The sequence below is a fragment of the Salmo trutta genome, chromosome 39, assembly GCF_901001165.1.
Source record: "Salmo trutta chromosome 39, fSalTru1.1, whole genome shotgun sequence".
NCBI classification, from domain to species: Eukaryota; Metazoa; Chordata; class Actinopteri; order Salmoniformes; family Salmonidae; genus Salmo; species Salmo trutta.
Genome location: NC_042995.1, coordinates 19,264,941 through 19,277,097, shown reverse-complemented (window position 1 = coordinate 19,277,097; position 12,157 = coordinate 19,264,941).

Sequence of the window (12,157 nt, the reverse complement as noted above, 5' to 3'; positions counted from 1 at the left end):
TGTGGGGTGGCATTTCTTTGGGGGGCCGCACAGCCCTCCATGTGCTCGCCAGAGGTAGCCTGACTGCCATTAGGTACCGAGATGAGATCCTCAGACCCCTTGTGAGACCATATGCTGGTGCGGTTGGCCCTGGGTTCCTCCTAATGCAAGACAATGCTAGACCTCATGTGGCTGGAGTGTGTCAGCAGTTCCTGCAAGAGGAAGGCATTGATGCTATGGACTGGCCCGCCCGTTCCCCAGACCTGAATCCTATTGAGCACATCTGGGACATCATGTCTCGCTCCATCCACCAACGCCACGTTGCACCTCAGACTGTCCAGGAGTTGGCGGATGCTTTAGTCCAGGTCTGGGAGGAGATCCCTCAGGAGACTATCCGCCACCTCATCAGGAGCATGCCCAGGCATTGTAGGGAGGTCATACAGGCACGTGGAGGCCACACACACTACTGAGCCTCATTTTGACTTGTTTTAAGGACATTACATCAAAGTTGGATCAGCCTGTAGTGTGGTTTTCCACTTTAATTTTGAGTCTGACTCCAAATCCAGACCTCCATAGGTTGATAAATTGGATTTCCATTGATTATTTTTGTGTGGATTTGTTGTCAGCACATTCAACTATGTAAAGAAAAAAGTATTTAATAAGATTATTTCTTTCATTCAGATCTAGGATGTGTTGTTTAAGTGTTCCCTTTATTTTTTTGAGCAGTGTATATTAATCTTATTATTGTGTCCTACGATAAAATAATAACATTTAGATTTTTTCGGTTCTTTTTTTTTTTTTTTTTACAGCTAGACAGCTAAACTGTTCCATGGCAGAGAACCTATACTGGTATTTATAGGTATAATGAATGCTAACAGACAGACTGAATGTGGTCCAGTCAACAGTTTCTCTTCTTAAAAAAGAAAGGGATGATGAACCGCTGTCTGTGGTAAAGCATTTGCATCAGTGTCATATTAAAACATTCTGAAACTGCCCGATGACTCACTCTGCTCACTCTGACGCAGGTCCTTTTCATACTTCACATCTCTCTCTCTCTTTCGCCCTCTCTCTCTCACGCACGCACACACACACACAGATTTTCTCCTGAGATCAGGTCAACTCATCACTGAACACCCACATGTGTAGCTCCCTCCCTCCCATCCTTCCAATCTCAGCCCTGTGTGATGGCCTCCCTGCCAATGCAAGTCACTGATGTGTTGCCATGGCAATAGTGATTGTAGGCGGCGGCACTACAGGCAGTGGGAGGGAGCTCAGCCCGGCTGCTAAACTGCGTGGGTGTGATCTGGTGAATGCGCCATCACCCCCATTTAACAAAGCATGAAACTAACAGTGCTTGAATAGAGGTGGGTATCAAGTGAATTATCTCCTCATCTTCTCCAATAGTGCAACTAATAAAGGTTTGATTATTTAGTTATTTGTTTGTTTTTATTTGAACAGTTTTTATCAGAGTGTTAAGTCCAGGAGGTTGCTTTGTTTAAAGGGATAGTTCACACAAATTGCAAAATGACATTTGTTTCCTTACCCTGTAATCAGCGTATGGACAAGGTATGCTTGGGTTTTATTTCAGCAGTGTTTCCCAAACTAGGGGTCGTGGCCCAATGTGGGGTCACCTCATTTGAAAATGACGGTCGCGGGAGAAACTCTGAAATAAAATTGAGCTTGGTTCATAGAACATGTGGTTGTAATAAACAGAGCGGTTTCGGTTTTCTTCCAACAAATGTGTTTCTATCTTTTGAATCGTTTACACTACAAAATAGAATTCTGTTTCCCTCTACAATGCCCACAAACCATGCAGGACTCATTAGAACAGAGTGGACAAGACCAGGCACTAAATCAGACTGGGGGGGAAATGATCTGATGACCTGATGATCTTCTGAACTTCCCAATACCTTTCTGATGCTTTTCAGTCACCTCAAGCCATACTTCCTTCAGATTGAAATACTGTCAAAAGTACTGTCAAACTGATTTGTCAGGTGGAAATACTGTCAAAAGTACTGTCAGACTGATTTGTAATAGACTGTTATAGCCCAAATTAAAAAAGTAAACATTGGCTGTTGATGACATCACTTTTTTTCACATGGTGGGGGTTGTAATTTTTATATATATCAAAAATGAAAGGAAAGGAAACCAATATGCAATTTTGTCATTTGGGTGAACTATCCCATGACCTAATAGATTTTTTTCTTTTCTGCATGTATTCAATTGTCAGTGCTGACCTGTGCTCATCCTACTCGGCACCACCATCAAAGTTTTTTGTGTATTTTTGTTTATTTTTATGTTTCTATGAGAGAGGTTTGAGTTTGTGTATAGGCTGTGTATAGGCTGTGTAGAAGTTGGCATTTACGCTATTTCACTCAATGGCTGCAGTATACATGTTGGCCAGAAGGTGTCAGAATACAATCAAAAAGGCTTTCATGAGCGAGATGAACATTACAGTTAATAGAAAATAATTTCAAAGGATGGGTTTTAAACTTTTAGAAATGTACATTATTCCTCTCTCCTCTGAGCAATACGAGGGTGTAATGCAGTGGGATGGTAGGCCCACAGCTGCCTGCACTGTCAAAGAGGGGAAAGGTTTGAGAAAGATTGGCCCATTTTATGCTCAAATTCAGTTAACCTCAGTGAAAAGCAGCTTGACTTTCTCTACAAACAAATGGAACAATGAACTGGGCCTACGTTGTTTATTCTGGTCATTGTACAAATGTGTTATACGGTGAACACTATACAAATAATTCCTACTGAATTGTGCTTAACTGCAGTATAGTATTATTACTATTCATGTAAGCGTTGTTATTATGGACGTTAGTATTGACCGTGACCTTTACCCTTCTGTGATGTCATCGCCCAGAGTCGGCGCAGTAAAACGGGACACTTCTCATGTTAAATTGGCTATATCGCTCTCAGTATTCTACCGTTTGTACATGGCTGCTGTACGTCTTTATTTTCTAGTTTGCAAGTAAAGGCAATTCATATTTAAACGTGTGTGGACATACCTTGTCAAGTTACCACAAAATAGCACTCTAGTTTAATGGCACATGGGCAGGCAGACAGACATATACTGTTGACAGTATAACAAGTCAATAATGGGTCATTTGTATTATCATGCATGTGGATCACTCTCTTCGGCATGACATCTAGAAAATTTATTTCATTGTAAAGAATATGCTAATAGTATTTATTTAGACGGTCTACCCATTTGAGTGGTGTTATTTATTTGAGTGTATGGCAATTTTTTTTAATCACTGCGCACGTCAATAAAACATCACAGGAAAATCATAAAGGTTTTGGGGAAATGTAATTACCGGTAGCCTGCAATTCAATAACAATACATGCTAATGTGTGTAGGCTACACGCCAACTGTCTACAAATAACCTAACGTAGCCAGGCATAGAATAAACCCCTGGAACTTTATATGTCCCCCACATTCTGGTCTTGACGAGAATAAAAAGAAATACTTTCGGGGGAGTTTCTCTTCTGCACTGTTCCACCAATCCAGTTCATGTGGAGGAGGAAATAATCTGGCACAGTGGACGCGTCAAAATATCGATAACATTTAGCGGTGAAACCCGGTAATAGTCTCAATCGTTTTATCCCCATTCATTTTTGCGTCTGTGATTTTAGAACTACTTCATATAAGGTCTGTGTTTCGTGTTGGTTTACCCAGGCGTGACGTTTTGATTGCCATGCAATTCTCTCTCGGACAAAGTGAGTTGTGTCAATATATCCACCTCAATTTACTATAAAACATTCTAAGTGGTAATTAGCAACAGAGAAGATCTCAGCAAGACAAAATTCCTGCGGGTAGCTGCTGCACATCATCTCTAGCTGGCACCGTCAGCTACTGTTCACCGGCACAATCAGAAACCTTTGTGCCCGTCCATGAATTGATGTCCCCTTTCTCCGTCGTAGCTAGCCACTGACTAGACTTTAGTTAGCAGAGCAGTATATCAAAATAATCATTTTTGTTTTACTTAGATAATTGTTTGTACAGTATGTCGACTTTGGTGTGTATTTCAGACCTTATCACATTTTTCAAGGATGAGCATAAGTGCATTACAAGGGGAGAAGACCATTAGAAGTTTGGCCATGTGGAGAAATGCAGATATACCGAGGGGCAATTTACCCGGTTTGGTCAGGGCCAGCATGAGGGATAAACGTTTATCCTGAGTCGGTGAGTGTAGCTATTAAGTTAAGTTTGAGCATCTTAGCAATACAATATGTCTTATAAATCTGTCAACATTCTACAAGGAAAGAGCCACTTAATCAATGATGTAATCATTAACCAGATTACCCTGGATACCAGACTTCGATGACTGATAACTCAGTTCTAGAATGTTGTCATTGATGAGAATTAATAAAAAAAAATCTATTGACATTCAGAATTGACTTTGTTTAGACATCCAGCCTGTATTGTAGTTTCATAACCAGAGACAAATCTTCAAAGGCAATGTATTTATTTATTAGGAGTGGTACATGCATTCACACTCTCTTGATTTACATGATCGTTTCCACTATATAATTGATATGTCAAGTGATAAAATCCCAAGTTAACAATTAAAGGTTTTTGGAAAAACTGCACTTAAATATTCTACAGCTGTAATGTCATCAATCAAATCAAACTTTATTCATATAGGACATTTCTTAAAACTAATGTGTTTCAAGGTGTTCAGTCGTTGGATGGGTGTTGTCTGTAGTGGGGCACAGATAACAAGGAGATGTGCAGGAGTCAGAGCTTTGGGACCCTGGATGCTTCACCGGATGGTCTGGTGGAGTGGTGGAGGTCAAGTGTCCCTATGGTGCAGTGATGTCGAAGGATCAATGGCGACCCATCATTCAGGGCAGATGAGGCAGATTTCTTATTGACGGGGGGGGGGGGCTTGTCTGTTTTGCATGTTATTTTGACATTAATATGTGTCACATATCAGTTTGCAAACTATACATACATACATATATACATACATACATACATACATACATACATACATACATACATACATACATACATACATACATACATACATACATACACACACACACACACACACACACACACACACACACACACACACACACACACACACACACACACACACACACACACATACATACATACATACATACATACACACAGTTGAAGTCGAAAGTTTACATACACTTAGGTTGGAGTCATTAAAACTCGTTTTTCAACCACTCCACAAATGTCTTGTTAACAAACTATAGTTTTGGCAAGTCGGTTAGGATGAAAAAAATAAAAGCTGAAATAAATCATTCTCTTCTATTATTCTGACATTTCACATTCTAAAAATAAAGTGTTGATCTTAACTGACCTAAAACAGGGATTTTTTACTTGGATTAAATGTCAGGAATTGTGAAAAACTGAGTTTAAATGTATTTGGCTAAGGTGTATGTAAACTTCCGACTTCAACTGTATATATATATATATATATATATATATATATGTATATACTGCTCAAAAAAATAAAGGGAACACTTAAACAACACAATGTAACTCCAAGTCAATCACACTTCTGTGAAATCAAACTGTCCACTTAGGAAGCAACACTGATTGACAATAAATTTCACATGCTGTTGTGCAAATGGAATAGACAACAGGTGGAAATTATAGGCAATTAGCAAGACACCCCCAATAAAGGAGTGGTTCTGCAGGTGGGGACCACAGACCACTTTTCAGTTCCTATGCTTCCTGGCTGATGTTTTGGTCACTTTTGAATGCTGGCGGTGCTTTCACTCTAGTGGTAGCATGAGACGGAGTCTACAACCCACACAAGTGGCTCAGGTAGTGCAGCTCATCCAGGATGGCACATCAATGCGAGCTGTGGCAAGAAGGTTTGCTGTGTCTGTCAGCGTAGTGTCCAGAGCATGGAGGCGCTACCAGGAGACAGGCCAGTACATCAGGAGACGTGGAGGAGGCCGTAGGAGGGCAACAACCCAGCAGCAGGTCCGCTACCTCCGCCTTTGTGCAAGGAGAAGCAGGAGAAGCACTGCCAGAGCCCTGCAAAATGACCTCCAGCAGGCCACAAATGTGCATGTGTCTGCTCAAACGGTCAGAAACAGACTCCATGTGGGTGGTATGAGGGCCCGACGTCCACAGGTGGGGGTTGTGCTTACAGCCCAACACCGTGCAGGATGTTTGGCATTTGCCAGAGTACACCAAGATTGGCAAATTCGCCACTGGCGCCCTGTGCTCTTCACAGATGAAAGCAGGTTCACACTGAGCACGTGACAGACGTGACAGAGTCTGGAGACGCCGTGGAGAACGTTCTGCTGCCTGCAACATCCTCCAGCATGACCGGTTTGGCGGTGGGTCAGTCATGGTGTGGGGTGGCATTTCTTTGGGGGGCCGCACAGCCCTCCATGTGCTCGCCAGAGGTAGCCTGACTGCCATTAGGTACCGAGATGAGATCCTCAGACCCCTTGTGAGACCATATGCTGGTGCAGTTGGCCCTGGGTTCCTCCTAATGCAAGACAATGCTAGACCTCATGTGGCTGGAGTGTGTCAGCAGTTCCTGCAAGAGGAAGGCATTGATCCTATGGACTGGCCCGCCCGTTCCCCAGACCTGAATCCAATTGAGCACATCTGGGACATCATGTCTCGCTCCATCCACCAACGCCACGTTGCACCACAGACTGTCCAAGAGTTGGCGGATGCTTTAGTCCAGGTCTGGGAGGAGATCCCTCAGGAGACCATCTGCCACCTCATCAGGAGCATGCCCAGGCGTTGTAGGGAGGTCATACAGGCACGTGGAGGCCACACACACTACTGAGCCTCATTTTGACTTGTTTTAAGGACATTACTTCAAAGTTGGATCAGCCTGTAGTGTGGTTTTCCACTTTAAGTTTGAGTGTGACTCCAAATCCAGACCTCCATGGGTTGATAAATTGGATTTCCATTGATTATTTTTTTGTGATTTTGTTGTCGGCACATTCATGTAAAGAAAAATGTAAAGAAAAAAGTATTTAATAAGATTATTTCTTTCATTCAGATCTAGGATGTGTTGTTTAAGCTTTCCCTTTATTTTTTTTAGCAGTATATATATATATATATATATATACTACCGTTCAAAAGTTTGGGGTCACTTAGAAATGTTCTTGTTTTCCATGAAAACATACATGAAATGAGTTGCAAAATGAATAGGAAATATAGTCAAGACGTTGACAAGGTTATAAATAATGATTTTTAATTGAAATAATAATTGTGTCCTTCAAACTTTGATTTCGTCAAAGAATCCTCCATTTGCAGCAATTACAGCCTTGCAGACCTTTGGCATTCTAGTTGTCAATTTGATGAGGTAATCTGAAGAGATTTCACCCCATGCTTCCTGAAACACCTCCCACAAATTGGATTGGCTTGATGGCTACTTCTTACGTACAATACGGTCAAGCTGCTCCCACAACAGATCAATAGGGTTGAGATCCGATATCCTTCTTCAAGATCCCTTATACCCTGTACAAATCTCCCACTTTACCACAACCAAAGCGCCCCCAGACCATCACATTGCCTCCACCATTCTTGACAGATGGCGTCAAGTTCTCCTCCAGCATCTTTTCATTTTTTCTGCGTCTCACAAATGTTCTTCTTTGTGATCCGAACACCTCAAACTTAGATTTGTTTGTCCATAACACTTTTTTCCAATCTTCCTCTGTCCAGTGTCTGTGTTCTTTTGCCCATCTTAATATTTTATTTTTATTGGTCAGTCTGAGATATGGATTTTTCTTTGCAACTCTGCCTAGAAGGCCAGTATCCCGGAGTCACCTCTTCACTGTTGACATTGAGACTGGTGTTTTGTGGGTACTATTTAATTACGCTGCCAGTTGAGGACTTGTGAGGCGTCTGTATTACCAATTCTTCTAAACAAGGCTAAGCCTCTTCTGCCCTATGCATAATTCCTAAATTTATGCCTAAATAAAATACCCCAAATACTTTTTGGGATGAACTATGTGGACTGCAGGCATAAATGTGGTACCTACAGAGAAGAAGCATCTGTCAAACTGCAACTGTAGTGTCAAGACATTATGTGGGCATTCCTGAGTAAATTCAACTGGAGATAAACCATAGCAGAAAATACTCTGAAACAGTATTTTGCCCATCCCCGAGCAGGATTGGGTAGAACAGGTTAAGGCATTTGTCCTTGTGTTTGTTCCCTGTAAACAAAACTCAGAGATTACACTGCACCAAGTGTCACAACGTCCACAGAAGGTGGCGCCTCTCCCCGGTCGGGCGGCGCTCGGCGGTCGTCGTCGCCGGCCTACTAGCTGCCACTGATCTCTGTTTCTGTGTCATTTGGTTATGTCTGTTTAGGTTAGCACCTGTTTTGTGTTAGGTCATTAGTGGGGTATTTAGTCTGTCTGTTTTTGTTGGGGTTTGTGCGGGATTATTTTCGTGTCGTCCGTTTATGTCACAGTTGTCGTAGTGGAGAGAAGACCAAGGCGCAGCGGGAATGTGGATGCTCATCTTTTAATTACTTTAGAATAAAGCATACACTGGAAAACAACAAATATGAACGACTAGAACAGTGTGGCAAGCTAAACAAAGCAGTGCTCACAAACAATTACCCACAAACACACCCTACTAATATAGGACTCCCAATCAAAGGCAACTCAACACACCTGCCTTCAATTGGGAGTCCCACCCCAATTAACTATACATAGAAAACCAAAGCTAGACAGAATGTAGACACACATACCAAAACACAAAGACCTCTGCCACGCCCTGACCAAAACTAATACAATTCCTCCCTCTGCTGGTCAGGACGTGACAGTACCCCCCCCCCCCTAAAGGTGCAGACCCCGGAATGCACCTTAAGAAAGAAAACACACAAAAAATTCCCCAATACCCCAACAAAACCAATAAACAATACCCCCTAAACAATAAGGGAGGGAAGGGAGGGTGGCTGCCGTCAACGACGGCACTGTGCTACACCCCCCCTCCCCAACCCACCTATCCTGGAGGTGGCTCTGGTGCTGGACGTGGACCTCGGCACGGACGTGGACCTCTGACCCTGGCAGACGGCCCACTCGGGCTGGGCCGGAGGACAGGCGGGCCTCTCGGGCTGGGCCGGAGGACAGGCGGGCCACTCGGGCTGGGCCGGAGGACAGGCGGGCCACTCGGGCTGGGCCGGAGGACAGTCGGGCCACTCGGGCTGGGCCGGAGGACAGTCGGGCCACTCTGGCAGCTCCGGGCAGTCGGGCCACTCTGGCTGATCCGGGCAGTCGGGCCACTCTGGCTGATCCGGGCAGTCGGGCCACTCTGGCTGATCCGGGCAGTCGGGCCACTCTGGCTGATCCGGGAAGTCGGGCCACTCTGGCTGATCCGGGCAGTCGGGCCACTCTGGCTGATCCGGGCAGTCGGGCCACTCTGGCATCTCCGGGCAGACGGGCCACTCTGGCATCTCCGGGCAGACGGGCCAGTCTGGCATCTCCGGGAAGACGGGCCACTCCGGCATCTCCGGGCAGACGGCTCCGGCGGCTCCTGACTGGCGGGCGGCTCCGGCGGCTCCTGACTGGCGGGCGGCTCCGGCGGCTCCTGACTGGCGGGCGGCTCCGGCAACTCCTGACTGGCGGCGGCTCCGGCGACTCCTGACTGGCGGGCGGCTCCGGCGACTCCTGACTGGCGGGCGGCTCCGGCGACTCCTGACTGGCGGGCGGCTCCGGCGACTCTTGACTGGCGGGCGGCTCTGGCGACTCTTGACTGGCGGGCAGCTCTGGTAGCTCCTGACTGGCGAGGCTGGGCTGACGCACTAGACGCTTGATGCGTGGGGCTGGTACTGGACGTGCCAGCCTGGAAACACGCACCTCCATGCTAGTGCGTTTAGCGGGGAACACCGGACCGTAGAGGCGCACTGGCGGTCTTGAGCGCAGGGTTGGCATCACCCCTTCCGGCTCGATGCTCAACTCGCCTTGGCACCTGCGGGGCGCTGGTACTGTGCCTACTGGCCTGAAAATCCCAGGCCTCACCACAGCCCCAACCCCAAAGCATGGGACCTGTCCAGTCTGTCTCTCCCTAAACAGGGTACGGGGAGCTGGCCTGGGGCTCCATCCTCGCCCCGTCAAATAGCCCTTGTGCCCCCCCAAAAAAAATTATTGGGGCTGCCTCTCGGGTTCCCTTACCCGCTGTGTTCCCCAGTCCTCGCCAGCATTCCTCCGCTGCTTCGTCCTGTTGTGGTGGGTAATTCTGTCACAGTTGTCGTAGTGGAGAGAAGACCAAGGCGCAGCGGGAATGTGGATGCTCATCTTTTAATTACTTTAGAATAAAGCATACACTGGAAAACAACAAACATGAATGACTAGAACAGTGTGGCAAGCTAAACAAAGCAGTGCTCACAAACAATTACCCACAAACACACAGACAAACACACCCTACTAATATAGGACTCCCAATTAAAGGCAACTCAACACACCTGCCTTCAATTGGGAGTCCCACCCCAATTAACTATACATAGAAAACCAAAGCTAGACAGAACGTAGACACACATACCAAAACACAAAGACCTCTGCCACGCCCTGACCAAAACTAATACAATTCCTCCCTCTGCTGGTCAGGACGTGACAGTTTAGTAGGTTGGGGATTTGTGTTTTCCTCTGCCACTGTCATTTTGGGCATTAGGGTTGCTGGGCTGCGTCCCGACTCTTTCCAGGATTCATTGTTCCTGTTGTTTTGGAGTTTTGTTTCCCTGACTTGTTTTTGGCTATTGTGGACTTACTCATTAAACGTGTGTTTCACGTACCTCGGTCTCCTGCGCCTGACTTCACCCTCCTGCTATTTAGAGTGGTTCTGACACCAAGAGCCCAGCGTCGAGCCTTCTTGTGAGCAAACTCATTTATAATGTATTTTTAAAGTAAAAATGTCTAGCTAACTGGTTTTCAATTGAAAGGATGGCAAGGCTGTCTTGGCACATTGTAGATCGTAGTTCTTTATAAGTTTCAGCTTACTGAAGGCACGTTCACCTCCAGCAACTGTTACAGGCATTGTACTGAAGATTCGCAGTGCAATGCACACCTCTCCAAAAATGCTCTGTAGCTGCATCTTGTGGATGGTATTTAGGAGCTCTACAGAAGAAAGAACATCTGAAAAAGTGGCACCATATATCGTCTTTAGATGTCGCCCTTCATTTTCAAATCCATCTGTGAGATCTTTGGAATACTTGTTTCTAAATTTGTGGCAAGATACACAAATTTGGTTTTCAGTCATTTTCCTAAATATAAGTATTGGTGTTAACTCCTCACATATACCTGCAATCGTGTGGAACCGCATGTCCAAATGACTGATAATACTATCCAGAGCCACATAAAAGACTGTTGCGAAAGCCAGTGTCTGACTTCTGTTCATTTGCTATGTCATCTTCAGTCTCATCAGGGAAACGTTTTCTTTTTTTCTGGCGGCTTCTCTGTTCACTGTGAAACTGAATAGTTACACCCATCTCATTTGCCACCATGGAGGCTTCTGCCAGAAGAGCGCCCCATTGATTACGCAGAGCCAGTATTTCTTCATGTAGTGCCTTAATGTGAGCTGCTTCAGTGTCCAGAGAAATATTTCCTGACAGAAGAATTAGGCTTCTATTCTCAATACAGTGCAAAACTTTTACCCAGAAAATGAGCAGGAAGATTGCCTTGAAAGAAATGAAGTAGCTTTTCAGACCTTTTGCCTCAGATTTGGCTTCGTTTGTCAGGCTGCAGGTAGCAAGAAGCATGTCTAGGGCCTTTGATGATATATGGTAAATGAGTTGTGACTGGTCGGACCGCAGCAATATGCGCACTCCATCGAGTGTCTGAAAGGCGGTTAAGACAGCAGCCAGTCTTTTCCTTGAATGGCCCATCGCTCTGGGCTGGCACTGAACAGATTGTAAAGACGATTCACACAACCAAAAAAAGGTTGATACTTCTGGGCACGACTGAGCTGCATGTACACCCACAAGATTAAGAGTATGGGAGGCACAAGGTGAGTATGTGGCCAGTGGATTCTTTTTCAGTATGTGTGCTTGAACTCCCTTCACTTTCCCTGACCATTATCATAGCCTTGACCATGGCAATCTGCTATGTCCATACCATGCCCTTCCAATGCACTCACAATCCTTTCAGAAGTTTCACTGCCTGTCTTTCTAGCAGTCTTTAAATTCAAGACAACGTTCAATTATTTCCC